The 14120-nt window shown below is 39.8% G+C and overlaps 1 protein-coding gene across 9 annotated transcripts in view; it reads left to right on the top strand.

Annotated features, from left to right (window-relative positions):
* CDC42SE2 (CDC42 small effector 2) overlaps positions 1-14120 on the top strand; it is a 96637-nt gene that overhangs the window by 6646 nt on the left and 75871 nt on the right. For 3 of the 9 annotated variants that reach the window (XM_045826546.1, XM_045826527.1, XM_045826517.1), the window contains exons 1-2: positions 3352-3466; positions 4789-5012. The exons of 3 other annotated variants lie outside the window; for them this stretch is intronic. The gene's annotated coding sequence lies outside the window, so the exon portion shown is untranslated. Of the gene's footprint in view, positions 1-3339; positions 3467-4788; positions 5013-14120 lie in introns of those variants that run through there. 3 more of the 9 variants (XM_045826572.1, XM_045826538.1, XM_045826580.1) reach the window with 2 other exon arrangements.

Below are 14120 nucleotides of genomic sequence, written 5' to 3'. Positions count from 1 at the left end.
TCTGTCCCAAGCAATTTACACATACTTCTAGTTAGGTGTGACAACATAATTTATCATCCAAACCCAGACTTATTGAAAATGAAAGGGGACAGAAATAACCATTAAGTCAGGACAAAAGGTGTCCCTGACAAAACAGGAAGTATGGTCATACTACTTTGAAAGCAATTATTTAGCAACTGTATGTCTCTTCTTATTCAACTGTGAAGCTATTCTAAGTCTGGGCCTTATTGCTCTTAGCTTCTGTTGTGGCCTAGAATTGTGCCTGGCACATAGTGGTAGTAGAAGAAATGTTAGTGCCACTTTAAAAATACACAGTTAATTGCATATTATACTATCTTGCTATAGAACTCAAACCATCCCATTTGTGGCCTATTATGAGCCATTTTCTCAGTATTACAAATATAGGGCAATGAGCTTAATTATATGCTTGTATAATGATAATAGCTAGTATTTACCAGCACTTACCATGTGCCAGGCCGAGGACTAAGAACTTTGCTAGGGTTGTCTCATTGATTTCTTCCAACAATTCTTGGAAATAATGACTACTATGATCTCATTAAATTAGAAAAATATAAAGGTTTGGAAACGTTCAGGGCCTTGCTCAGGGTCACCCAGCTAATTATCTGGTAGAGTCTGAACTCCAGACTCGATGACTCCATACACCACCTCTCCTGTGTGTGAGAAATAGTGGCATCGAATTTTAGAAAGTAATTTTTAAAAATGTTAATAGCATACACTTAGAAAAAAACTCATTTGTTTTAACTATTTAGAAGGAAAATGTATTTACATGAAAGATAAGAAAATCAGGCCAGTGTGGCAGCTATGTGAGCTTATGAGTAGTGATTGCAGTTGGGTAAACCAACACACCGCTCCCTGTTGTCTTTGGTGTTAGTGTTTATATTGTTTGTTATGATACAAATATATCATGTTGTTTTTGTTGAGATAATTTTCTTGTTTACGGACTAGTCAGTGTGTGAAACACTTTCTTTCGTACTGTAACTTACTGTTAACAGCATTTCAATGCATATTTTGTGAACAGTGTTTATTTTCTACCTTGGCCTTTTGGAATAAGATTTTATTTGGTAACAATTTTAAGGACTGTACAGACACATAATATTGACTCTGAAAAATTATTATTTGGTTTAATTGTTATTACAAACAATATTTTGACTTTGATGGAACACTGCCAATGGTTTTTAAAAGTTGTCTATTTAATTTTATAAAAAATAATCTTAATTGTAAGGGATAATCTGTACCCTTAAATTGTTTTAAATCATAAAGAATAAATTAAATATGTAAAGAGACTATGCTATAAATATAATACAGAGCAAGTAATTATAAATACAGACTTTCATACGAAAGATATCCTACCATTAAATGTAATTGTCTTAATTTACTTTTTATTTCCTACTAATGGGAAGGATGTATGAGTAGTAACTGAAATTAGATATTTTCAAAGTATTCAATCACATTTTATAAACAAAATATGAAAAAATCTGAAAATAAATATTTATATAATGACTATTAACCTTTACGAATAAGTGATAGGAAATACTAATACTTAAGGCATCACACAAGATGACCACATTTGTAATTCAAAGGAAGGATTACAAACACATATATCAAGTTCAGAATTTCCTGTTTTGTTTGTCCTAGGTAACTCCTATAATTAACATGCCTTTCACACCAGAAGCTTTCCTCTAGTTTATCACATTACTCTCACTCAGTGAAATAGAATACCAGAATGTCATTGATTAGAAAAATTGCATTAAATGTCAAACTATCACTATACTCAGGATAACTAGAGAATCAAAATGCTTATGTTATGATGTGAATCAGGCTCTTATGGTAAATTGATAGAAATTGGAACTGAGAGGAAGTTTAAAATAAAAAATTGGTCATTGTTTTTGTTGCTTTGAACTTTTCATTATGTCCAAGGGCTTAAAATTTTTTTCATTTATTCTAGGCACTTGGGATACAACAGTTAGACAAAACAAATTCATCTAATATTGGAGAAGACCATATGTACAAAATAAATAAAGATTGTTGCAAGGTTTGAAGAGTCATGGGAGGAAAAGAAAAAGCAAGGACTGGGAGTTGCGGTTTGGACAGTGCAGTTTTAGACAGCGTGGTCTGGCTAAGTAAGCATTGTTGTTAAAGGTGAGATAATATACAAAGAGTAAAAGAGAGGTGAAGGACCTTGGGGAAGAATGTCCCCTGCAGAGGGAATGGCTTTGTAAGTCACTCTGTAAAGATCCTAGTTTTAACAAGGACTGAAATAGGGAGCTATTGGAGGATTTTGACTAGATGAGACAGGAGCTGACTTTTCTTGTAAGAGGATATTCTTTCTCTTTCTTTGGACAGTGGACTGAGTTAACGATGGGCAGGCAGAACATTTATAGGCTTTTGAAGGCCAGAGAAAGTGGAAGTAATGCAGATGAGAAGAGGTGTGATTCCGATTCATTTTAAAGGTGCAACCAACAGCAGGTTTGCTTGACAGATTGGAGGTGAAGATGAGAGAATCAGAGGAGCCAGGGATGACTGCAAAATTTTTGGCCCGAACAACTAGGAAGGACTGTGGCATGGTCTTGAGTTGCACTCATAAGATCAGTTGAGAAGGGGAAGATGTACATTTCTATATTCCAAGTATTATGCGCATTTTAGTAAAATACTGGCTGCTACCTAGGGGCACTCCAGTGTGTTTCTGATTTCTGGGATATATACTCAGGAGTCTCAGAGATCCGGAGACAACTAATTTCGCACATTTCAAGTGCCAGGTGGATGTTCTCTGCCCTAAGCCAGTTAATGACGGATTCAACGACTCTGACGTTTACATTAAAAATAAAAATAAAAACAGTGGTCCGATGATATCAGGGCACCTTTCTCAACTGCCACTACTGACAAGTAGTCCGAAGGCTCAGCACCAACCTCGCTTGGCCGGGGAGAGTTCCCGGCTCCACTTCGACTGCGGGCACTGTCCCTCCGCGTGGTTCGGGGAAGGGGCGTGAGCAGCTGCGGACCACCCGTGGGTAGGACGGGCTCCTGCACTCTCCCACCAGCCCTGGTCGCCATTTTCTGGCGCGTTCTTTCCCACGCGTGCTCCAGCCCAGCTCTCTGCCCTCTGCTTGTCTGGGAAGGAGCTTTCTAGTCCGCGCAGCTTGAGGGTGCGGCACATCGCTGGGGTCCGAGCAGAGTCCACGCCCCGGGCTGGCAGGGGGCGGGGCCTGGGACCGGGCCGGGGGCGGGGCCGGCTGGCGGCTCGGCCCTCCCGCGGCTCAGGGAGCGCGCCCCGCCCTCGCCCCGCCCCTCGCCCCGCCCGCGCGCGAGCTTGGGCGGGGAGGGAGGGGCCAGGAAGCGGCGGCGAGTGCGCCGGGGAGCGCAGCTGCGGCCGTGGGGGTGGTAGGAGCCGCGGAGCCGGCGCTGAGAGCGGCTGTGGCCGGAGCGGGCGGGCGAGACAAAGACGAAGGTAGGTGCAGCGCCGGCCTTGGTCGCACACCGGTTCCCACTCCTCGCAGTCGAGGCCCGTTGGGCGGGGGTCCGAAGCTGCGGATCCCTGCCGCCGAAGGCTCAGGGGGTAGCGCGGCCCGGCCCTGCCCGTCGCGCGCTGCGGGCTGTGTGGGCTGAGCTTGCGGCTCCATTTTCAGGTCTGGGTGAGGTCCTCACACGGACCCTGCCTTTGGGTTTTCTTCCATTCCCTCTGAGAAACAGTTCCATGCTCAGTTCCAAATTCACTGCCGGCGGGCGAGTGAGTAAGCCAGCCGCCAGCCGACGTAAAACGGCAGTGAAGACCCCCTCCCCCCAACTTTGCAGGTCTGGAAGTCGGGAGGGCGGCCCAGGGGGAGGGCGAGGAGGGCCGGAGTCCTCCAGGTGAGGGCAGGCGCGGGCGGGGACCCCCTGCTGCGGATCGGCCCGCTCGCCCGCGCCTGCGGCGTCCGGCGTAGTCCGCCCGCGGGTCTCGCGGCCGCTCTTTTGGCCCCGGAAAGAAAGCCCCGACCACCTCCCCGGAGGGGCTGTTGCTACTCTTACAGGTTGTTTTACCCAGCGCTTGCTGCTTCAGTTGTGATTTTTGGTAACGGGTGTGGTAGGTAAGCGACTCGCTGATGCTGCATTAACAGTGGAAAGAAGCCCCAGTGGGCTGATTTCTGTAGAAGAAACAACGTTGGGATTCCTCTTTAGCTGAGATTGTTTTAAATGATCAGCTTTTGCAGGGGAATTTGGTGCTGATGGTCAGTTCAAAGAATTTACACGTTTTTCCCGAGGGCCTGGCATACAGTAGGTGCCCAGTAAAATACGTGAATGAAGACTGAATCTTGAAACATCAGACAGAGCAGATCTCAAATCTAGTAAAATTTGGGCACATATTCTCTTGACTCTAAGTGAAAAAATATCTCAAACAACATGTAGTTTGCTTAAATGCTTGTTTCTGTTGTGTGGGTTTACCCAAAATTTGTGTTGATGAGTAATCAGTTATTATTACCAATATTAGGGGTGTAGAAAATGATTAAATGTGGAATTTTTCATCTTGATGGTAGACCTCTTCTGTTTCCGGAAAACGAACCTTATTTCTAATTTTCATTAAAAAGAATGGAGAACATCAAAGGTGCTTGGATTGTTTTTTCTGCTGAGAACCAGCTTTCAATTTCATTATTAATAAAGAAGTTCATGTGCTTTTAAGGGACTATGGTATGATCTTGAGTTGCGTTTCAAGCCAGGGAGAACTTCAGACTTAGGGGAGAAAGAAAACTAATGTTGCACCAATATAATTAAACCTCACCGTTTACTCAACAGATACTCATTAAGTACCTATTATGTACTGACACACCTGTGCTGGATGCTGAGCGTGTAGGGGGCAAACAAAACCCACAATTACTGTTTTAAACGTGAGTGTGAAGTGCTTTCCTCATTGTCGGTGTTGCAAGTGGGGACTGTCTTGTACCCGAGTGCTACTTGAAGTTGGGAAAGATGGCAGGTGAAGCTGCAGGAAGTGGAGCTGCAGAACAGTCGGTTTAAAGGTAACTAATTATAGGGCTAAGATCATTGGGTTACATTTTCATATTGTCAGTTTAATACAGTCTGTCTGAAGAATGGAGGAATCTCAAACTAGTATTTTGATTCTTTCCCTCTCCCATATTAAATGATTTTGGTAAGGTGTATTTATTGAAAAAGTCATGCACTTCTGGTTCTGTTTTCTGTAAATAGTCTTTGCTATGGAACATTTTCTATTTTTAAAAATCTCCAAGGAGAAACAGTGGATCCCTTTTCTATAAGAAATGTTTTTAAGTAAAGCACCTTTTTATAGATTTTATTTTGACTTTTATTCACCATGTGTAAATAATATAGTAATGACTTGATAGTGGGGAAAAGGGTAGGCCTTAGTAATAATTAGTGGTTCTACATTTGGATTTTTCCTGTAGTATTACAAGTGTGGTAAAAAGAGGATGAGATTTGTAGTATGGTATTCATTAATTCTGAATGTATGATTAAAAAACTGTCTTATTTGGCCCCTTTATAAGTCTAAATTAATGTGCTCTGGAGTCAATCCTCATCATGACAAAATAATGTAGATTATAATTTTTTTTACAGATAAGTTTGGAATTTAGGGTGGACCCTTTTGAGTTACCAATGTTTATAAGGCAAAGTTTACATTCAAATAGAATTCAGATCTTTAGACTTACTGGCTGTTAGCTTTTTTATGGTTGTTCCTAGAAATAAGGGAAGTCGTCTCTCCAATTTAGTGGTAGAGAGTTGTGATAGTTTTTTGTTTTAATATGCATTTTTTATAGAAAGAGTTATTTGACAATATACTCAATAGTCTGGTGTCGATGAGAAATCTAAGAGTAAATGATACTAGTAATAATGAACAATGTAAGCAAGCTGTGATATGTTGAATAAAAAATGCTTGGCATATTTTTATTTGGATAAGAACATCAGACTTGTTGACAACAAGAAACATGCATTGGCACATGTTAAAATAATTTTTTCAAGAAATTACAACTATTTATGACTATTTTTTTGTACCTTAAAAAATACTAAAAGTGTTTTCAGAGTATTTCTTTCTACCTTGGAGTAGTTCATAATGTTTTGAGGTTAAATAAATTCTAGGATCCTCCTATTTTATAACTGTTTGGATATTTGAAATGTTGGTTCTTTCTTCATCAGGGTTTGTGTGTGTATTTGGGGAAGGGGTTCTTTTTTTGTAAGGCCCTTTAGAATGACTTAAAAGCCTTTTATCAGATGTAATTAATAAAGTGATTAAGAATGATGCTGATGTGGCACATTGCAGCTGTGTCCATATTTGCCTGTGTAGATTGTGAGAGCATATCAATTAGCATTTGTGTAAACATTTCCAAAGCACTTGATAACTAACTTCTCATAATTATTCTCTAGGATAGGTTGCTATTGTATTTTTAGGTCCCAGTTGTCTTTTTTTTATTAATCATGAAAGTTTAGGTTTCTCATCTGCTTTAGGATGAGCCTGAGATATTTTGTTAAGGCTTTATAAGATTTTTCTCACAATTGCAAATGCATATTGATTTTGATCTGTTACCAGTGTTCTTAATCTCAGTTCTCATGAAAGAAGTATTTTCACATTTTGTTGAATGTTTAAATGTCAGTAATGTTTTAGATCTGTCTCAGAGGGAGACATGGGTTCCTTCTGCATTCTTGAGAGGAAATGAGTGAAACATATGTTTATCCTTAATACTTATTAGTGAGGTGAGGGCGTTTATTCTGTTTTTTTTTTTTACCCCCCATACTATCTGGAAAACCTTGGAATTTAGCTTATTAATAATTAACTTTATGTATCCTGCTTCCTCAGTTCAAAGCTTAAGTATACTTGAACCTTTCTATAACACTAGCAAATGAAGAACAGAGCAGGATGTAGCTGAAACTGCTCTGGGGCCCCATCTGAAGGCAGTTTCTGAAGTGAAACCCAAAGACTTGGCAATAAATTGTCTTCCTCCTGACAGTATAAAACACTTGTAAGTGTATCTTACTCAAGATGGATTATGGTAAAACAAACTCCCTCTTTTTCCTAGAAAGCATTAAATAACTCCAGGTTAAATTTAGGCATCTTTAAAAATGACTAAATGATGGGCACTGGTATTTCCATTTTGTAGCTTATCTACTTAGAAATTCATGTTAGGGTTTCTTATATCTTGTGATTAAACTTTTGTACACCTCTCCTACTAAAACAAAATCACTTTGCTTTATTTGACTTAATCTATTTTCACATTTTGTTTAATAAAGCAAAAGTAATTTTTTTTGTCTAATCGGCACTGTTTTATATATATTTTGCACCTGATCCATAGTAGGAACCCATGGATATTTGTAGAACTGGTATGTTCCATGGATGGGACTCGATACAAGTTCAAGCAGAAATGACTGACTTGCTCTCACTGCACCTTGGAACCCTCCCTGTAGATTAAGTCTTTCCCCGTTGCTTTAGCTCTTAGGAAGATCCTTTTTCTAGTAGCTTTTAAGTAGTAAAAAGTGTTCTGCTCACTTGTCAGCATGAGTCTTATTTTAGTCATTAGAAGATAAGTGTAGTATAATAATCGGTGTTGAAACTCTGACAGTTCAGAACTTTTCTTCCCCAGCTCAGAACTGATTCAGATCTAGAAGCCTGCTTTGGAGGAAGAGTCTCTTTTTGTAACAGTTTGCCATCCTCACAGTCCAGGATCCAGCTCAGTGGGGAAAGGAGGTTGGGAAAAAGGTATGGTTTTAATGTGGCTTGTGCTGTCCTGCTCCGGCATTGGTGCCTCAGTTGATCAGCTTGTTCAGAGCTGATCTTTCTCCAGGAGTACTGGAAATGGTTTTCTCGGGAACTCCATGTCTGGGAACCTCCAGCTGCAGTTCCTGTGACGTCATTCTTCTGCTCTGGCTCCTTGGACTTCCAGTTTCCCTCCTGGGCAGGCTCACTTTGCCCAGGGAGTGGTCTTGCTTTAGTCTTTAACGTAGTTCTGTAGCATTTAACCAGACCTGCCTGTACTTAATTAAGGTTGTTTCTTACAATGCAGTTTCAAGCATTTCACCGGGGCCTCATCCAATTTTCCAGTTCATTCTGTTAAATACCCCAACTTGAACAGCACTTTTATGTCTGGGACCTATATTCCATTGCTGCTACCACCTTTTTTTTTTTTTTTTTTTTAAATTTAAGATTTCATTTATTTTAGAGGGGAAGGGAGGTAGAAAAAGGGAGAGAAATGTTGATAGGTTGCCTCTCACATGCCCTCAACTGGGGACCTGGCCTGCAGCATAGGCAAGTGCCCTGACTGGGAATTGGACCTGCAGCCTTTTGGTTCACAGGGCAGTGCTCAGTCCACTGAGGCAACGCCAGGCAGGTCACCACCACCTTTTTATTGTTCCATGGTCCACTGTTAGGATTTCTCCCATTTTTACATCTTCAATTCCCTGGTAACACTCCTTTTACTGTACTCACCTGGCAGCCTCCAGCTCACCATGTAGTCTGGCCTTCACCTGGCAGTTGAGTGTGCCTTGAGGAAAACACACCCATGCTGACCTGCTCTTCCTTTAAATCGGTGACACCGACCTCAGGAGGGCCCTCCCTGCTGCCCACAGTCACTCTGCCACTCCTCCGAATGACTGCTGTACCCTCTCTCCTCATGCCTGTAGCACCTCTTTTCTCTTCATTTTCAGCTGATGACCTTGTTTCCTGTATATTAAAAATGAAAGCAATCAGAAGAAAATCTTTGCATGTCTCTGTACATCTGCGCCCATACTTGCTGCATTTCCGGGTGTGCTGTGACCATTGCCTCTGCTCTTCTCTTTGTCTCCTCTTCCCTTTCTCCTGTCAAGACCATTGCATTACTTCAGCATCACCCCATTTGCCCGCCCGCCCGCCCTCCTGCCTGCCTGCCAGCCAGCCAGCATGCATGCTGCATCGTCAGTGTGTGTTTCCCATTTCTACTGATTATTCCTTTCAGCATATAGATGTGCTGAAATATTGTCCATTTTTAAAAACAGCAACAAAAACCTCTCCAACACCCATCTTTCTTCACCTGCTACACTCTGAAAGTTATTTGCAGTTACCAGTACTCCCAGTCTCTTTAGGATCCCCTACAATCAGGTTTTTTCTTTTCTACTCCACGGTAACTGCTCTCGTTGAGATAACTAGTGACCTCCTTGGTGATAAATTCCCTAGTCAGTTCTCAGTCCTAATTCCACTGGAAGTAGCAGCAACAGCAGCATTTGACGTGGTTGATAATTTCTCTTCTTTGAAAGCTTTCTTCCCTTTGCTTCTGAGACACTACTGGTTATTTTCAGTTTCTTTTGCTGGCTCCTTTTCATTGCCCCAATGTCTAAAACACAAGGCTACATCCCAGAGCTCCATGTTCAGATCTCTTCACTATATGCATGTTAATCTCTTGTGGACTCATCCTGTCTATTCTCTAGCCGGAGTTATCATATATTTCAAACTAAAAATGTTATTTTTAGTCTGGATCTCTTTCCTACCTCCAGACTTACATACCCAACTGCACAACTCATCCTCTTTCCCTCCTCGCCCATCCCATTGAGTGTTCCTTTTCCAGCCTTCCTCATCTTACTAAATGTCAGCTGTATCTTTTACTTTCTCTGGCTGAAACCTCATAGACATTCTTGACTCCTCTCTTTTTCATACTCCTTATCTGTAATGCAGCATGAAAGTATTGTGTCGGCCAAAAACTCCGTTATGTTTTTTATGTCATGCAGGGCTGTAGTAGTGCTTAGTTGTCTTAAACTTCATTCGAAACAACTTTGTTATATTGTATTGTGACAGCTGTCATATGAGTGTACATTAAGAAAAATGATCAAATTGGTGAATTTTTGTGCAGCCATTTAAATATTTAAGATGGAAGAAAATATGCAACATTTTGTCATATTGTGCTTTATTATTTCAAGAAAGGTAAAAATGCAACTGAAGTGCAATGAAAGATTTGTGCAGTGTGTAGAGAAGGTGCTGTGACTGATGGAACTTGTCAAAAGTGGTTTGTGGAGTTTCTTGGTACTGTTAACATTCTGGCCAAATACGGAACCTTTGCTGTCTTGTGCTTTGGAAGATGTGTAGCACCACCTCTGGCCTCTGCCCACTAGAAGCCAATAGCGGGAGATGGTCGACATACTCAAAATATCCTAATCAATAAAGTTATTGGTGAAAATGAAAAATGTCTTTCATTTTATGGGAAAAGGCATAATGGGCTTTTTGGCCAACCCAGTATGTCCTTTGTTTACTTTAAAATCTACCTTGAGAATAAGTATAACCGCAGCTTGCTATCTTCAGCTGTTGCCACCCGCTCTAGGCAGCCATCCTCGCTTGCCTGTGTTATTTCAGTAGTCTCCTTTCTCGTCTCCCTGCTGCTCTGCTCTTTTCTGTTCCCCACCCAGCAACCGTTTGCAATGAAAGCACGATTATTTTATTCCTATTTGAGTTGCTTCAGTTGCTGTCCTTATCATTTAGAGTAAAAGCCAGAATTCAACAGACAGTATGTACGAGGCCCTCTGTCATCTGTGTCTCCCTGCCTCCCTCCCTGCGTACCCACTGGTTCCCTCCACACCAGGCACATAGGTCTCCTTGAAAGGTTCTTGAACCTGCCAAACACTTCTGTGTTCGTGACCTCAGGGAAAGATCTTTGTTTTATTCACTGCAAAATCCCCAGTATTCATAACAGTGGCTGGCACAGTGGGCTCTCAACCTGCCAAGTGAATGGCTGCTTACCTAGTCATTCATGTCTTTGGTAACAGTGTATGTGTACTTTTTTTGTTACTAAAAGTATTTTAGCCTAAAACCATTAATCCCATAGGAATTAAGTAAAAACAACTTTAGATACAAGAGGATAAGGTAAGTTTCAAATCAGTTTTTGTGTATGGAAAGTGAAAATACACAGGGAAATGGTAGGGACGGAGGAGGTGGGAAAGGAGTAGAGAAAGGCAAGTAAGGTAAATGCAATAAAGAAAAAGAAAGCCTTATTTGGAAGTAAGTGACAATATTTTTTTTTAAATCCTATTTTTGGCTTGCCCCATATTTTTTTTAAAACACTATTTCTTGAATTCTGAGTGTTGGCTGATTTGCATGGACTTAAACACTTCAAGCTGAACTATAATATACATTTTTTTTTAAATCAGGTTTATGGACTGAGATTAGGAGCAAAAACTTAGTTGCTTTTCCATTGCTGAATTCCTCTTGTTAAAGAAAAGCAATTACTAAGAAAGTAATTTGCCTGGCTATGTTCTAGCATTTCTTATTTTTTGGTAGAAAGCTCAAACAGAAGTCTCATTGTTTTTATGGAGGTGTTTTCAGTATACAAAAATTTGTCAGTATGTCATGTCCTCTCCGTATTGCACTGTCTATTTACTCCCCTGCTCAGAGAAGGGGGGCATTCATTGTATTTCTGTGGTAAGGTAGCAGCTAGCTACATTAGTGTACACAACTCTTACGGAGAATAATACATGCATATAAATGTTTGTGTTTTTAAGTGAAAAGTGTTTGAATATATTTAAGGGATTATTGAAACTACAATTTAACTGGTATTTAGGTGGTAAATGAGGGTGCAAGGGAAATTGATGCAAACTTTTAGTATTTCATTCTGCTGAGGCAAGATTAAAAAAATTTTTTTTTTCCTGAGCTGTAGGTCTCGTTTCCTGTTGGTTGATTTAAAAAAAAAATATTTTCTTTAATTGTGGAAATAGGTGGCTTAGTAGGAGTTTCTGAATGAATAGATAATTGTTTACATGTAAGCATAAATTATTCTCCATGAACCAGCTGAAGCATTTCCCTATTTTTGTGCAGTGCGGTACTTATGTCTTGGTTGACTTGTCTTAGGGACTTTCATGTGGCCATAGTGTGGATTCAGTTTTTGTGGACGTATATGTGTTTATATGTATCTGTATAGTGTTTTGGTATGCAAATATAATTAAAGTTGCATATGCTTGCTACTTTACTTTAACTCCTAAGCAATAATATTTATAAATCATGTTTGGTGTTATATCTTTTCTTTCACATTAAAATATGCAATTAAAATACAAAAATTTTCATATTAAAACATGACAATTATAATTTTGAAAAGGTTTATTTTTTACATACCATGTAAAGTCATTTTGGATCACACACTACAAGTGTTTGCCTAGGTTTTGAATTATAATCTATTTTGTAGACTAATTAGGTCATCTTCATTAGAATTTGACAGTGACCTACTTGAATTCATCTTGGCATTTCACATTTGAAATATCCATCTTGTATTAATAAGATCTTGACTTCTGAGCTGGTGTGCAGTATTATTACTAAGTTTATTTCAGCTGTATTCATAATTTGAGACCTACCACACTATACCAACTTAACTTCATAGTGTTCTAGATAGATTGTGAAGCAACCAAAATTGTTATATTGAGAAAAGTGAATACAGTTAATAGGCTGTGACTTAAGTCTCATAAGGGTCATTAAAATAATGCATTAAAGTATGTATTCATTTAATACATTTATCAAACTACTCTTCCCAGTCCACTTAAAATAGAACACAAACTGTATTCACCAGAAAATACAAACTCACACTCTGTTTTTATGATGTGGCCCTGACAACCTCTCAGAATATCTCATCTTTGCTCACTACTCCTAGCCACAGTAGCTGTTCAGTTTCTCAAACACACCATGCTTGTTCTTGAATTAGGGGCTTTTAAAGAAATTGTTCTCTTTTCCCCTATGTTTGCAAGCTTGGTCCCTTATCTTGAAGATCTCAGCTTAAATATTACCTCATTTCCTAACCACTCAGTTTGAGATAGCCCCCATCACTGTTCCGCTTTCTTCATAGCATTTGTCAGTCCTTCAAATTGTGTGTTTTTAATCTTTTTATTGTGTCCCCAAGTAGATTATAAACTTTAAGAGGGCAGGGAGCTCCTTTGTCTTGTTCCTTGCTGTCCACAATGCCCAGAACAATACCTGGCATCAAATATACAACCAAAATTAAGAAAGTGTCTTAAATACAGTACCTAGATTTTTTAAAACTCAAATTGTTCTGTCTCATACACAAGCACTAAAAAATTGCTTGTGTTAATGCAGAAAATACCTACATGCTAAAGAAAAGAAAACATTCACCCTGGCTGGTGTGGCTCAGTTGGTTGGAGTGTCATCCTGTGGACCAAAGGGTTGTGAGTTCGATTCCTGGTCAGGGCGCACATGCCTAGGTTGTAGGTTCAGTCCCCAGTTAGGGCTAGGCTGGTTCAATGTTTCTCTCTCTCCCCCTCACCCCCCTCTTTAAAAATCAATGAGCACCTTGTGTGAGGGTCAAAAAGGAAAGGGAGGGAGGGGGAGGGAGGGGGGAGGGAGGGGGGAGGGGGGGGGGAGGGAGGGGGGAGGGAGAGGGAGGGGGGAGGGAGGAGGGAAGGAACATCTATAATCCTACCACCCTAAGATATCCACTGGTAATGTTTTGATGAATTGTCCTTCCAGACAAATCAATGAATAAATGTTTTCCACAAAAGTAAGATCTTTATACATATATTGCTCTATAGTGTCTCACTTTGGCAAATACCGTAATCATAAGAGCATTGCTTTTTATTACTTCAGTTTGCAAGGATCTTATTGGGAAATGAAAATTTTGTTTGACAGAGGGTAAAGCTGTAAGTCAAGTTGTGATTAAAAACAATGGTGTTTATGGAGAAGAGAATGTGGTAAGTCACCTCGAGACAAGAATTACTTCAGCAGTAATTTTTTCTTAAGGGCCTTCTTAACATTGTACAATAGCCTTATTGTAGTATACCAGCTAAGGAAAACAGTACATGATTCTGTGTACAGTAGAATTATTTTAATAATAGCTCCAGGGTAAAATATGCAGCTGTAGATAAGTTTGTATAGTTTGGTCTGCCTTTAGTCCTACTGATGTCTTAATATTAAAATAATTTTAGGAAAAATGTATTTTATTGAAGGCCTTCATCTATCCAAATTATGACCCTTAGATATTGCTATCTTTTTTACATGTCTGAATGAGGGGTGTGGGCCTTCTTTGAAAAAGAAGATTTTAGCATAGGAATTCTTGTAATAATGTTTGAGTTGATTTTTGTTTCATGTCTGTGAAAAATCTTGTGGAATTATATATGTTGGTGTATAGCATCCTTTGGAAATTGGTCCCAAT

This window comes from Phyllostomus hastatus, unplaced genomic scaffold (genome assembly GCF_019186645.2).
Source record: "Phyllostomus hastatus isolate PE091 unplaced genomic scaffold, TTU_PhHast_1.1 phas_contig_150, whole genome shotgun sequence".
In the NCBI taxonomy this organism is placed as follows: Eukaryota; Metazoa; Chordata; class Mammalia; order Chiroptera; family Phyllostomidae; genus Phyllostomus; species Phyllostomus hastatus.
This window is presented reverse-complemented; position numbering and strand designations above follow the sequence as displayed.